The sequence below is a fragment of the Schistocerca piceifrons genome, chromosome 2 (genome assembly GCF_021461385.2).
Source record: "Schistocerca piceifrons isolate TAMUIC-IGC-003096 chromosome 2, iqSchPice1.1, whole genome shotgun sequence".
Taxonomy (NCBI): domain Eukaryota; kingdom Metazoa; phylum Arthropoda; class Insecta; order Orthoptera; family Acrididae; genus Schistocerca; species Schistocerca piceifrons.
In genome coordinates, this window is record NC_060139.1 from 939,547,521 (window position 1) to 939,561,699 (window position 14,179).

A 14,179-nucleotide genomic window follows, 5' to 3' on the forward strand; every position below is an offset into this window, starting at 1 on the left:
CCTCTGGTCCAGCTGAACCGATCATTGGAAATGGTTCTGTTTGGTTACTGGAGACCATGTGCAGTCTCTCATGGACTTCATGTTCCCAACAACGAAGGAATTATTGTGGATGACAATGCGCCACGTCACCGAGCCGCAATTGTTAGCGATTGGTTTGAAAAACAATCTGGACAATTCGAGCAACATGAATTCCATCGAACATTTACGGGACATAACCGAGAGGTCGGTTCGTGAGCAAAATCCTGCGCCTGCAACACTTTCGCAATTATGGACGGCTGTAGAAGCAGCACGGCTCAGTTTTCATGCTGGGGACTTAAAATGACTTGTTGAGTCCATGCCACGTCGAACTGCAGCACTATGCCGAGCAAAAAAAGACCCAACGTGATATTAGCAGGTATCTCATGGCATTAGTCACCTCAGAGTATAGATAACTTGAAACCATAATTTTGACGAATTTGGTTTAATTTAAAAATACTTCTTCGTAATTCTTCTTTTGAAGTGGCATTTATAGACTCATCGTCAGCACGCGTCAATGTTTTTATGTAATGGACGCTTCTTTGTTGTTTTTATTCCCGCATTCCACTTTTTAATCATCTCATTTATATTTAAATTGAACAAAATTGGAGAAAAACTGTAACTTTGCTTAACTCCTTGTTTAGTTATACTACCTTCCTTATTTATTTTTCCGTTTTTATTTAGTTTAATTGTATAAGCTTTTCTTGTAATACTGATCATTAGTCAAACGCCATCGACGAAAGCTCTGTGTGACTCATTAATAAATTTATCAAAACGCATCTTCTCCTATAATTATTACAATCTTTTAGTTCTCGTTTCTTAAAAATTGAGTACATGACATGTGTTCATCAGATTTCTGATATTCTCGCTTTCTTCCGGCATAAATTTAGTAATTGTAAAAATCTTATTTGAGGAGAATTGCACCGTATTTTAACAACGAGCTGATAATGCCATCTATATCGGCTGCCTTTCTGTTTTTCATTGTTTTTAAAAGTCTAATTCTGGTAATGTTAGTGTATCTACCGCTTTTCCGCCACCATGCCGTTGTGTTTGTTACGCTAAGTTTCAGTCATGCCACACCTTTTTATAATGTTGTGTGTGTGTGAAATGTTATGGGACTTAACTGCTAAGGTCATCAGTCCCTAAGCTTACATACTACTTAACCTAAATTACCCTAAGGACAAACACACACACTCATGCCCGAGGGAGGACTCGAATCTCCGCCAGCACCAGCCGCACAGTCCATGACTGCATGTTTTTATGATGTTCTCCCCATTGTTTTTCGTCGATTGTGTTAACGTTTAATGTTTCTTTTTCTTGTGTGTTTCAAAGCTTGGTTCCTCTACTGGCAACTGATTGTCGTCGATGAATGCTAGATTACTTGTATCGGGTGTCTCTCCTAGGAGTCGTCAGGCACATTCTCTCTAGCATTTCGCGAGGTATTTGCAAATTAGTTTTTGCAACGTGTAGCTGGAGGCGGCCCAGACAAATTCTGCTCATCACATCTTTCATACGACACACAGCATAACGGAAAACGTCGGTTTGTTTCCAGTTACAAACATAAAGATTTTTAAATCGCGATTTTACATGCCCGTTCCATAGGGCGGACCCATATTAGTCTAGAGCGCTATTCGTCTTGCCGATATGCATTAACAGGGACAGTAATTCGCGATGAATAATGAGTACTCCAGCAGCGACTGAGCAGCGCTTTTTCCTAGCTGTAGTAGCACGGACCAGGGCGATGCTGCCGCTGCTAAAGTACTGAGTACTCTTCGTGTTTTACTGTCCCTATTAATAAATATTGCTCTGTCGAATGGGTACGTGAAGTTCCACTTTAAAAACAAAACGACGCTTTCCATCTAAGTTGGCCCTTGTGTAAAAGACATAAGCCGGATTTGTTTGCGCTGACTCCAGCTACAAGTACCAAAAAAAAAAATGAAAATGCAAATATCTGCCGAAATACTACACTACTGGCCACTAAAATTGCTGCACCAAGAAGAAATGCAGATGATAAACGGGTATTCATTGGACAAATGTATTATACTAGAACTCACATGTGATTACATTTTCACGCAATTTGGGTGCATAGATCCTGAGAAATCACTACCCAGAACAACCACCTCTGGCCGTAATAACGGCCTTGATACGCCTGGCCATTGAGTCAAACAGAGCTTGGATGGCGTGTACAGGTACAGCTGCCCATGCAGCTTCAACACGATACCACAGCTCATCAAGAGTAGTGACTGGCGTATTGTGACGAGATAGGTGCTCGTCCACCGTTGATCAGACGTTTTCAATTGGTGAGAGATCTGGAGAACGTGCTGGCCAGGGCACCAGTCGAACATTATCTATATCCAGAAAGACCCGTAGAGGACCTGCAACATGCGGTCATGCATTATCCTGCTCAAATGTAGGGTTTAGCAGGGACCGAATGAAGGGTAGAGCCACGGTCGTAACACATCTGAAATGTAACGTCCACTGTTCAACGTGCCGTCAATGCGAACAAGAGGTGACCGAGACGTGTAACCAGTGGCACCCTATACCATCAGGCTGGGTGATACGCCAGTATGGCGATGACGAATACACGCTTCCAATGTGCGCGATGTGGCCAAACACGGATGCGACCATCATAATGCTGTAAACAGAACCTGCATTCATACGAAAAAATGACGTTTTGCCATTCGTGCACCCAGGTTCGTCGTTGAGTACACCATCGCAGGCGCTTCTGTCTGTGATGCAGCGTCAAGGGTAACCGCAGCCATGGTCTCCGAGTTCATAGTCCACGCTGCTGCAAACGTCGTCTAACTGTTCGTGCAGATGGTTGTTCTCTCGCAAACGTCCCCATCTGTTGTGTCAGGGATCGAGACGTGGCTGCACGATCCGTTACAGCCATGCGGATAAGATGCCTGTCATCTCGACTGCTAGTGATACGAGGCCGTTGGGATCCAGCACGGCTCTTCGTATTAGCCTCCTGAACCCACTGATTCCATATTCTGCTAACAGTAATTGGATCTCGACCAACGCGAGCAGCAATGTCGTGATACGATAAACCGAAATCCTGATAGGCTACAATCCGACCTTTATCAATGTCGGAAACGTGATGGTATGCATTTCTTCTCCTTACACGGGGCATCACAACAACGTTTCACCAGGCAACACCGGTCAACAGCTATTTGTGTATGAGAAATCGGTTGGCAACTTTTCTCATGTCAGCGCGTTGTAGGTGTCGCCACCGGCGCCAACGTTGTGAGAATGCTCTGAAAAGCTAATCATTTGCATATCACAGCATCTTCTTCCTGTCGGTTAAATTTCGCGTCTATAGCACGTTATCTTCGTGGTGTAGCAATTTTAATGGCCAGTAGTGTAAGAAAAATGCGCTCGATAACTGTTAGAAGAGACACGCTGTACATCTGCCGACGCTAGCGCTGTGTGGCTTCTTAAATTCTCATTTAGCAAATTACTGTTCTTCGGTTTAATTTAGTAACATGTATAGACATGTAATGGCAGCAATATCTAGCACTACACGCCGTATAGCTGCAACGGCGTGCCTACCTCATTTTACCGTCTAGTGCCAGCTACGCCAGATAGCTGACTGCGAGCACCGTACTGGGTCGCGAGGTTAATGCGCTGTCACGTGACGTCACAGGCCTGAGTTATGCATCTGAGGCGAACTGCTGCTCCATCCCGTATTCATTGTTCGCCACACACCAGCCCGCTGCTGCTGGCAGTCATTTCTCGGGCGGACACTAATAGGTCGGAGCGGACACTAATAGGTCGAGTCTCTTCCATTTGTGAGACAGTGCAGTCTCCGAACGAACTATAAAAAAATGGCTCTGAGCACTATGGGACTAAACATCTGAGGTCATCAGTCCCCCAGAACTTAGAACTTCTTAAACCTAACTAACCTAAGGACATCACACACATCCATGCCCGAGGCAGGATTCGAACTTGCGACAGCAGTGGTCGCGCGGTTCCAGACTGTAGCGCCTAGAACCGCTCGTCCACTCTGGCCGGCCGAACGAACTATAATTATGGCTAAAGATTTAAATACACGTCAAGCAAACGAGCAGTCAGTCCCTTGGTATAGAATAGCCTACGTTGCATGAAAACTGACCAACTACCAAGCAGACACATGTATCTGCATACCTTCTATACCGTTCACACAGCAAAAGTCCAAATACTCGCCCAGTCATCTAGAGATCTGTGATTTACTTGGTTTCCTAAATCGTTCCAGAAGAATGCTTACATGATTGTTTCAAAAAGGGCAATTTCATCCTTCATTCTCCTTAAAGAGAACAAATACTTCCTCTCAAATCAATGTCTAAACCTTACTTCCTTCGTAGCAGAGGGCGCCAGTTTCAAATTCCCATTTCGAAAATTTAAATATTTTTGTCTTTCTACTTTACTTTAGACGGGTGGCAGGATGCTTTCGTAAGACGTAGCTGGTTACATTTTCAGCTTTCTCCAAGTGAGAAATTGTTCCATCGCTAGTGACCTCCATGTTTTTCAGACGTTTCTATGTAACTGAAGAAGTGCCCACGAAAGTGTAAGTGGTGATCCAGCTTTAATTTCGTCTTGCTTACAGTGAGCACCAAATGAAAGAAACTGTCAGTATTTGGATGCTCTGCCAGAAAAATCAGATAATAGTTGCGACTCGGATGGTGGGAGAACAGGAAGCACAGCTGCTGTTTAAAAGTACCAGACTGAGTCACGTAGTATTTCTTTGAGAACTGCCGGACGAGAGATACTATGGAAACTTTGTGGTACTTAAAATAATGATTTTAATAGACCTCTCTATTTTTAAAACAGTGCCAAATTATCCTGTCATTGTACCTCTTCCACATTCGTAGAAACAAAGAACATTATCTTTAATTGACATCCGATGTTCTACTTCTTAAATTTTGTTTTCAGTCACCCTTTTATGTAGTGCCTGTAATTATAACCGTTTTTACGAAGTTATTTTCGTTTCAGATTCCCAGTGGTTCAGCCCAAGTTCTCCTCGAGAACATTTCGTTTATCGCCGCTACTTATCTTTCGTCACATAGACTTCAAGAATCTGGTAAGTAAGGAAAGATTAAGCTTTGCGCTCAAGTGGAACGTTTGTCATTTATGCGTAATAAGATGTGTACACTCACAGCGAAGAGCAAGAAACGTCTTCTTCTTTTTTTGCTTTGTCCCACGTCAGCGCAGGGGCGGCATTGTTATTTACGGATTTTGCATGGTTAGTTTAAGGGGTGGTCGAATGCCCATCCTATGACTTCCTAGGATGGAATGCTTGCGCGTAGTGTTGTTCGTGTGTAAGTAAGCGAAAGTTTTCTAAGTGTCTGCGAAACGTGTAAATGAGGTGAGACTTGGATACCAGACCAATATTCACTTAGTGGAATGTGGTAAACCACCTGAAAACAACATCCGGGCTTGCCGGCACTCCGACCCTCGTCGTTCATTCGCCGGGTACGATCGATCCGGAGCCGGCGTGCTATCGCACACGGCTATCCGGTGGATGAAGAGCATCAAATATAGTGGAAAATAATTACTGGATTGTCAACTTTCAAGCAGTGACGTATAAGTTAACATGTCTTTCACACTTTTGCCCGATGGCCGTTCAACAAGGGTAATACTCCGTATATGGGACATGCGAAAGTGACTAACTGAATTCCTTCTCTCTCGCTCACGAACTAAAGCAATTAAAGGTTTTTTATACCAGTTAATATCGCTCGTTTGTGGCACGGATGGTACCGTCCTGACTTGAAAGTAGGTGTTCAGTACTGATTTGGATTTGCGTCTCTTTATGGCTGCGTGCCAAAAGACGTTATGTAAATGTGTTTAACTAAGATGCAGTCTAGATGTGAATTGGAATAAGTGCATAAAAATGGTCACAGACTCTTAGATCAAATCTGTTTTGCCACTTGTGCGATGAAATGTGAAAAGAAAAATTAACGGAGGACAATGGAAAAGTCGAAAGAAGGGCAGTTCGGATTGTATTATCACGAAATATGGGAGAGATAGTGTCGCGGATAGGATAAGCGAGTTGGTGTGGCAGTCATTTAAACAAAGGCGTTTTTCCTTTCGGCGAGGTTTTTTCACGAAATTTCAATCACAGTTTTCTCCTCAGAATGAGAAAATACTTTATTGACGCCAACCTGCTTAGGGGGAAAGAATAATCGTAGTGAAATAAGAGAAATCAGAGCTCGTTCGGAAAGATATAAGTTTTCCTTTCTCCCACGCGCCGTTCGTGAGTGGAACGGTAGAGAAATAGTCTGAAGGTGGTTCGATGAAACCTTTGCCAGGCACTGTGAATTGCACAGCAGTCATGTAGAAGTATGCTGAGATGTAGATGTAAATGAAAAACAAGCTTGGGGTGTTACGGAACCATTTTTCCCTAAAGGATAATTCGGCACAACCAGCAGTCGCAAAATGGCGGATAAAATAAGATGGGTGTGCCAACACCAGCGAATTAACTGTTGCTAGTCTGTTACACTGGAAAAACATGAGTGTGATATGAAGATGGTTTTCCACGCAGGTTTAGGCAAATGCTGGGCCACTTCTCAAACTTCGCCTAAGAAAATATGATGTTACTCTTAGGCGATAACGCACAGAACAAAGTTTACACGATTCACGTGTAGATGGCGCACGTCACTTTTCTCCCTTATGTTAACTTGACGACTGTGGCGACAGGAAGGGTATCCGCCCACAGATTTAAAATAAAATAAATTTTGCCCAATCGTGAAAACAGCGCAGGGTCAGAGAGAGAGAGAAAGAGAGAGAGAGAGAACGATGCTGCTACCTCACGACAACTCCCAGAGAATGTTCTCAAACACATTGTCTTGGAGAACTACGGCCAGAAAATTTCATGAGTTGCGAAGATGTGGTCTCTTTCACCTTACAGCAGGTAGCAAGTCACTTTCAAGGTATAGAACATAGTCAGCAGCCTACTTATTTTGTGCCACATTGGGGTTCATACAAACAGCTTTCAGTGTAAAGAAACCGTTTGCCATATTTTTTTGGAACCTGTTTCTTAGTCAGAGCGAAAAGCCTGCGACCAGCTTTGCAAACAGCGCCTATGACAGAGTTGCTTCACCACAAGCTACTTACAATCCCTTCCAGAAGAAGAGTTAAACAGGAAAGTCATAGTCAGCGGGAGCTCAGTTATTCGTCATCATTATCGTCGTCGTCGTAAGCCGTTTGGCATACAATGATGGATAAAGGCGTCCTCCAGACCTATCTATGCCATACACATCCATATTCATCCTGCATTTATACTTGCGTCATCTATTCACTTCTGTAAAGCGTCTTTTTTTCCTCTTATTGAATTCTGCAGCACCTTCTACGCTCCACCTACCATTCCCCTGGCAACTTTTCCCAACCACCTCCTTTATCATTTCCAGTCTGTTCTGTGATCCTTTTTATGTTTTTATGACTCTCTTAGCAATTTCCAGCGGGAATTTCTCTACTGGCAGTACACGTTGCTGGTAAAAACCAGCCGGCCGAAGTGGCCGAGCGGTTCTAGGCGCTTCAATCCGGAACCGCGCGACTGCTACGGTCGCAGGTTCGAATCCTGCCTCGGGCATGGATGTGTGTGATGTCCTTCGGTTGGTTAGGTTTAAGTAGCTCTAAGTTCTAGGGGACTGATGACCTCAGAAGTTAAGTCCCATAGTGCTCAGAGCCATTTGGACCAGCCATTTTGGTAAAAACCACTGTTTGAAACGCAATACTCCAATTTTATTTTAAATGTTATGACATTACCCTGCAAATATTACTACTTTCTCTACAACAATGGCATCATTTATACTGAAAGTGCAGTACACATAGGGGGCGCAATTAGATCTAAACGTGTCGGAAAAAATCACAAAGTTCTGTAAAATCTACTGACCTGCTGTATTCGCACTAAGTACAAGCAGATCAAAATAAAACTGGCCCAGAAAATACACTCTAAGACACAAGAAAAACGGCGCACCTTCAAGGAATTATCCGAATGAGACGGAAATCGGTAGGTGTGATGTACATGCACGGACAAAAAAATGATTGAAGTTTCAGAAGAAGTGGATGATTTATTCAAGAGAAACAGCTTCGCTAATTAAGCAAGGCAGTGACGCGTTGGTCCACCTCTGGCCCTTTAGAAAGCAGTTTTTCGACTTGGCATTGATTGACGAACGATACCATGCCAAATTCTATCCAATTTCCGCGTTAGATCGTCAGTATCCTGAGCTGGTTGGAGAGCCCTACCCATAATGCTCCAAACAGTCTCAGTTAGAAAGACATGTGGCGAGCTTGCTGGAAAAGCAGGGAGACAAGCAGTAGAAACACTTGCGGACGTACCTTATCTTGTTGAAATGTAGTCCCAGGTTGGCTTACCATGAAGGGCAACAAAACGGGGCGTAGGATATCTTCAGCATACCACTGTGCAGCGAGGGTGCCGTGTTTGATAACCAAAGGAGTCCTGCTATGAAATAGAATGGCACCACAGACCTTCACTTCTAGTTAACAGACCGTATGGCGGCTGACAGGTTGGTTTCCCACCGCTGTCCGGGGCTTCACCAGACACGTCATCGCTGATCATTGGGGCTCAGTTCGAAGGGGGCCTCATCACAGGAGACAGTCCTACTCCAGCCAGTGAGATTCCAGGGCCCGATGACTAGAGAAGACGTCCTGGACAGCGGTGGAATACCAACTTGACTCTCGACCACCATACGGCCTGACGGTCTGGGGTCCTATTTTATTTCATAGCAGGGCCCCTTTGCTTGTTATCCTCGGCAGCCTATCAGCTCAGTGGTATGTCGATGTTATTCTACGCCCCGTTTTGTTGCCCTTCATGACATGGATCGCTGGGATTACATTTCAGCAAAATAATGCTCTTCCGCACACGTGGAGAGTTTCTGTTGCTTGCCTTCGTGCTTGCCAAACCCTACCTTGATCAGCAACGTCGCCGGATCTCTCCGCAGTTGAGAAACTTTCGACCATTATGGACAAGCCCCTCCAACTTGTTCAGGATTTTGACGCTCTAACGCGCCAGTTGGACAAAATTTGGCAAGATAATCTTCAGGAGGACATTCGGCAACTCTATCAATCAATGGAAAGTCGAATAACTGCTTACTAAAGAGCCAGAGGTGGACCAATGGCCGGCCGTCGTGGCCGAGCGGTTCTACGCGCTTCAGTCCGGAACCGCGCTGCTGCTACGGTAGCAGGCTCGAATCCTGCCTCGGGCATGGATGTGTGTGCTGTCCTTAGTTTGTGGAGCTGTTTCTCTTGAATAGATCATCCAATTCTTCTGAAACTTCAATCACTTTTTTGTCTATACACGTACATCACATCTACCGATTTCCGACCTATTCGGATAATTCCTTGGTAGTGGGTCTTTTTTTTCCTTAGGAGCGTAAGTTGGGTTGCTTAAGGTCTATGTAATATTTTCTGGGTCAGTTTAAGGTCTATGTAATATTTTCTGGGTCAGTTTTATTTTGCCCACCCTGTAGTTTTTCCAGTCCACTGAAAGGTGAGGCGACAATTTTCATCGGGTTCTTTTGACTGAAATGGAATCCAACAATTTGTGACTCGGATCTTTAGGCTCAGACAGACTATTTCGTGACATAGCCGACATTCCAAGACTGAGTCCAGTTAATTTATTTATGAAGTTCAAAATGGTTCAAATGGCTCTGAGCACTATGGGACTTAACATCTATGGTCATCAGTCCCCTAGAACTTAGAACTACTTAAACCTAACTAACCTAAGGACATCACACAACACCCAGCCATCACGAGGCAGACAAAATCCCTGACCCCGCCGGGAATCGAACCCGGGAACCCGCACGACCACGAGATGCGGGCATTTATGAAGTTAACGTTGTCAAAAAGAGCAAACTCACAATCATTACAGAGTCATATGTTCACATCGATAAGCGATCTACATTCGAGGATGCGCTTGTACTCGATACAAGTAGTGAAAGCACACACCCAGTTCGAGTATGAGCGTATGCTGGGTACAATCATGCACTATTTCCCGTTAAACGTTGTACTGATTCTTTAAGTTATTGATCTGCTGATTACAGTCTGCTGAAACACACAATTAAAAGAAATAAAGTGCTATCGAGGCACAAAAACTTTTGTGTAAAAAGTTAATTAGTAACGGGGACATGTTAGTTTGAATGAACACACTTCTGCTGTCCTGTCGCTGGTTGGCTGTGGTCTAATAGCAGTACTCCACAATAGTGCAGTTACGACTATGTTTATTTGGATTCGACGTCCCGTACCTTGCTCTAACGTTATCAGGTTACTCTTCTCCACCCTGTGAAAATCAACTCCTATTTGTTGATTACAGCACAGCGTCTGTTAAATTACATATGCCTTCGAAGGTTGTGCAACAAAACCATTTTCCACTGTCAACTTTTTTAAGTCACCGTCAGTATTGTCAGCATCCAGGTCTAGGTTCTTACAAGGAATCCCTTGAGTGCGAGGTCGCAAAAGGCCAACACAGTTTACGGCATTTGACGCCCCACATGCTATCCACCATGCAACCGCAATATTGGCCGCTAATGGCAACAGGGTGGGGCTGGCAGTAACCAATGGTGAGCACAGCGTGAGGCTACGGAGCATAGTTGAGCTGCTTAGTCGACGAGTAACTCGCAACAGTGCTCCAGCGGTAGAGGTCTTAATAAAAAGCAGAGAAATGGCAGCAATACACAAAGCAGAAATTGCGTTTTATATACAACAACAATTCCCGAAGTTGACAATTCGTCAGAAAAGAACACAAGGACTTTCGCAAAGTGAGAAAGAAGTGGCATATGAAATACACTACTGGCCATTAAAACTGCTACACCACGAAGATGACGTGCTACAGATGCGAAATTTAACCGACAGGAATAAGATGCTGTGATAATCAAATGATTAGTTTTTCAGAGCATTCACACAAGGTTCGCGCCGGTGGCGACACCTACAACGTGCTGACATGAGGAAAGTTTCCAACCGATTTCTCATACACAAACAGCAGTTGACCGGCGTTGCCTGGTGAAACGTTGTTGTGATGCCTCGTGTAAGGAGGAGAAATGCGTACCATCACGTTTCCGACTTTGATAAAGGTCGGATTGTAGCCTATCGCGATTGCGGTTTATTGTATTGGGACATTGCTGCTCGCGTTGGTCGAGATCCAATGGCTGTTAGCACAATATGGAATCGGTGGGCTCAGGAGGGTAATACGGAACGCCGTGCTGGATCCCCACGGCCTCGTATCACTAGCAGTCGAGATGACAGGCATCTTATCCGCATGGCTGTAACGGATCGTGCAGCCACGTCTCGATCCCTGAGTCAACAGATGGGGACGTTTGCAAGACAACAACCATCTGCACGAACAGTTCGACGACGTTTGCAGCAGCATGGACTATCAGCTCGGAGACCACGGCTGCGGTTACCCTTGACGCTGCATCACAGACAGGAGCGCCTGCGATGGTGTACTCAACGACGAACCTGGGTGCACGAATGGTAAAACGCTATTTTTCGGATGAATCCAGGTTCTGTTTACAGTATCAAGATGGTCGCATCCGTGTTTGGTGACACCGCGGTGAAAGCACATTGGAAGCGTGTATTCGTCATCGCCATACTGGCGTATCACCCGGCGTGATGGTATTGGGTGCCATTGGTTACATGTCTCCGTCACCTCTTGTACACATTGACGGCACTTTGAACAGTGGACGACACATTTCAGATGTGTTACGACCCGTGGCTCTACTCTTCATTCGATCCCTGCGAAACCCTACATTTTAGCAGGATAATGCACGACCGCATGTTGCAGGTCCTGTAGGGGCCTTTCTGGATACAGAAAATGTTCGACTGCTGCCCTGGCCAGCACATTCTCTAGGTCTCTCGCCAATTGAAAACGTCTGGTCAATGGTGGCCGAGCAACTGGCTCGTCACAATACGCCAGTCACTACTCTTGATGAACTGTGGTATCGTGTTGAAGCTGCATGGGCAGCTGTACCTGTACACGCCATCCAAGCTCTGTTTGACTCAATGCCCAGACGTATCAAGGCCGTTATTATGGCCAGAGGTGGTTGATCTGGGTACTGATTTCTCAGGATCTATGCACCCAAATTGCGTGAAAATGTAATCGCATGTCAGTTCTAGTATAATATATTTGTCCCATGAATACCCGTTTATCATCTGCATTTCCTCTTGGTGTAGCAATTTTAATGGCCAGTACTGTATTAGGGTTTCGGCAAGATGAGTCAGTGGAATAAGTGGTGTCTTATACGCTCGACTGTGAGGGAAAAGTAGATCAGGAGTACAATGATGACGATACGTGTTTAACAAGTGAAAGTGATACTGGAACAGTTGTTGAGACATGTAGTTCATCATCCTTGTCGGGCAGGGAGCCACAAATCCTGCCTCCAGTGAAACGGAGTAAAGGGCAATCGCTGTCCAAGGAGCGGGTACTAAACATAATTATGTACATGGAAGATCATCCGCAGCATAGTAAAAGCCAATTATGTTCAGATTTTGAATAAGTCCGCAGATATATGACCGTATGGTGCACAAGAAAAACTATGGATATTGAAGGGAGGACAAGGTATAGTTGTCGCAAAAACTGGTATTCGCTCGTTTCAAGGCTGCTCCATACAATTTACAAGATGTGCGTGGTAGTGACTTACTACGTTATGCACATCAAATTACCCGTGACATAGATTATGGTGATTTCAAGAGATGCAGTGGATGGTCGCATAACTTCAAACTTTGCTACAGAACAGGAAGACGTAAGATTTCAAACAAAGCGTCAACTTGACGATGCACAGGAAACTGCGGAAATGGCCCGAAAATTTGTAGACAAGTTAAACTTATCCCATCGTCCTGTAAGGAATTTGTTCTCGACTCCAACCATTCGGGATTTGAAGAGGAAATGCAAATGAGAGGAACCCTAGAAATTAGAGGTACCAAGAGAGTTGTATCAAGATCAACTAACATCAGCGTCTTAACGTATTCGTATACAATTATGTCGACCACTAATCTAGATCGCAAATTGGCTGGAAAGTTATTTATTTTCTGGGAGAAGGTATTCTGCCCTCTGCGATTCCTTCCCGTGTGCGTTATCTTCCAACAGCAGGAGGGAATGTCACAGCAAGCAAGAGTGGGAAAATTGGCGTAAGGGAACTACAAGTATGGTATTAGCACTGCTTTTGGCCAATAGCCGGTCAAGATAACTTCCTTTTGCTTGATTCCTGGTCTGCGCATAAAAATATACTCCTTTAGAGCAAAATATCCGTCCTGAAAATGCTATGATATCGCAGTTCATACTAGCTGCACCCACTGGACAAATTCAACCTCCGGATGTTTGTTTTTCCCGTGTCTATAAAGCATCTTATCGCACTGGCTGCAATTACACATTCTTATCGCACTACCTGCAGTTACGCCCTAAAGGATAGCACTACAAACTCCACGACAGACTATTTCGCATTCGGTTGCATGCCATCACATTCCATCAGTTCTCACCACACCGTTACACCAACATGTGCATTCTTTAACAGTGGATACCTAGCTGAACATCCTGCATGATTTCTGCGTTCCAAGGAGTTCGCCTTTGATCCTGATGGTGCGAGTCTTTGTGATCACTGTGTCGGGCCATTTTTCATTCGGTGTTCATGGTGCGAGTTAAGGCAAGTTAATAGTTTGTTTTGAACATGTTTTGATTGTCAATTATGTCCATTTTGTGAGGTGTAGTACATACATCCCATAGAAGGTTAATCTCTCGACCTTCGGACATTCATTTACTGTGGCCCGCCTGATGTACACAGTGAGTCATTACCAGCTAACATTCTTCCTGTCACAGCTGTTAACATAACACTTTTAAATGAACCTTACTAAAGATTGAACTTGCGACCTCGCACTCAAAGGCTCCCTTGTTAGGGAGGGGGGGGGGGGGGGAGATAGATAATAGTGCTATAAGGTCCCTGTGTACGAGCGTATTCTCGGAAATTGTCTTATCTCATTTCCTTATTACTGTAATGTTTGTGCTGTGGTGTGTTCCCTAGAATCGTATTCGTAAATTGTTTCATGACAGTAGTACTACGACACAGATAAAAGCTATCACAATAGCAAAACAGTGTTGTAATAACTCTGAATATCAGGCATCCCTTGTTATTTATTCGTTAATGAAGCTCCTACTTAGTAGTTGTGTCTTCCAGATTCC

General features: G+C 44.4%; 1 protein-coding gene across 1 annotated transcript in view; it reads left to right on the forward strand.

Moving 5' to 3' along the window:
- The window catches only part of LOC124776310 (globin-1), a 294,289-nt gene that overhangs the window by 118,035 nt on the left and 162,075 nt on the right, over positions 1–14,179 (forward strand). The window contains exon 2 of the mRNA XM_047251243.1: positions 4,987–5,074. The gene's annotated coding sequence lies outside the window, so the exon portion shown is untranslated. The remainder of the gene's footprint in view (positions 1–4,986; positions 5,075–14,179) is intronic.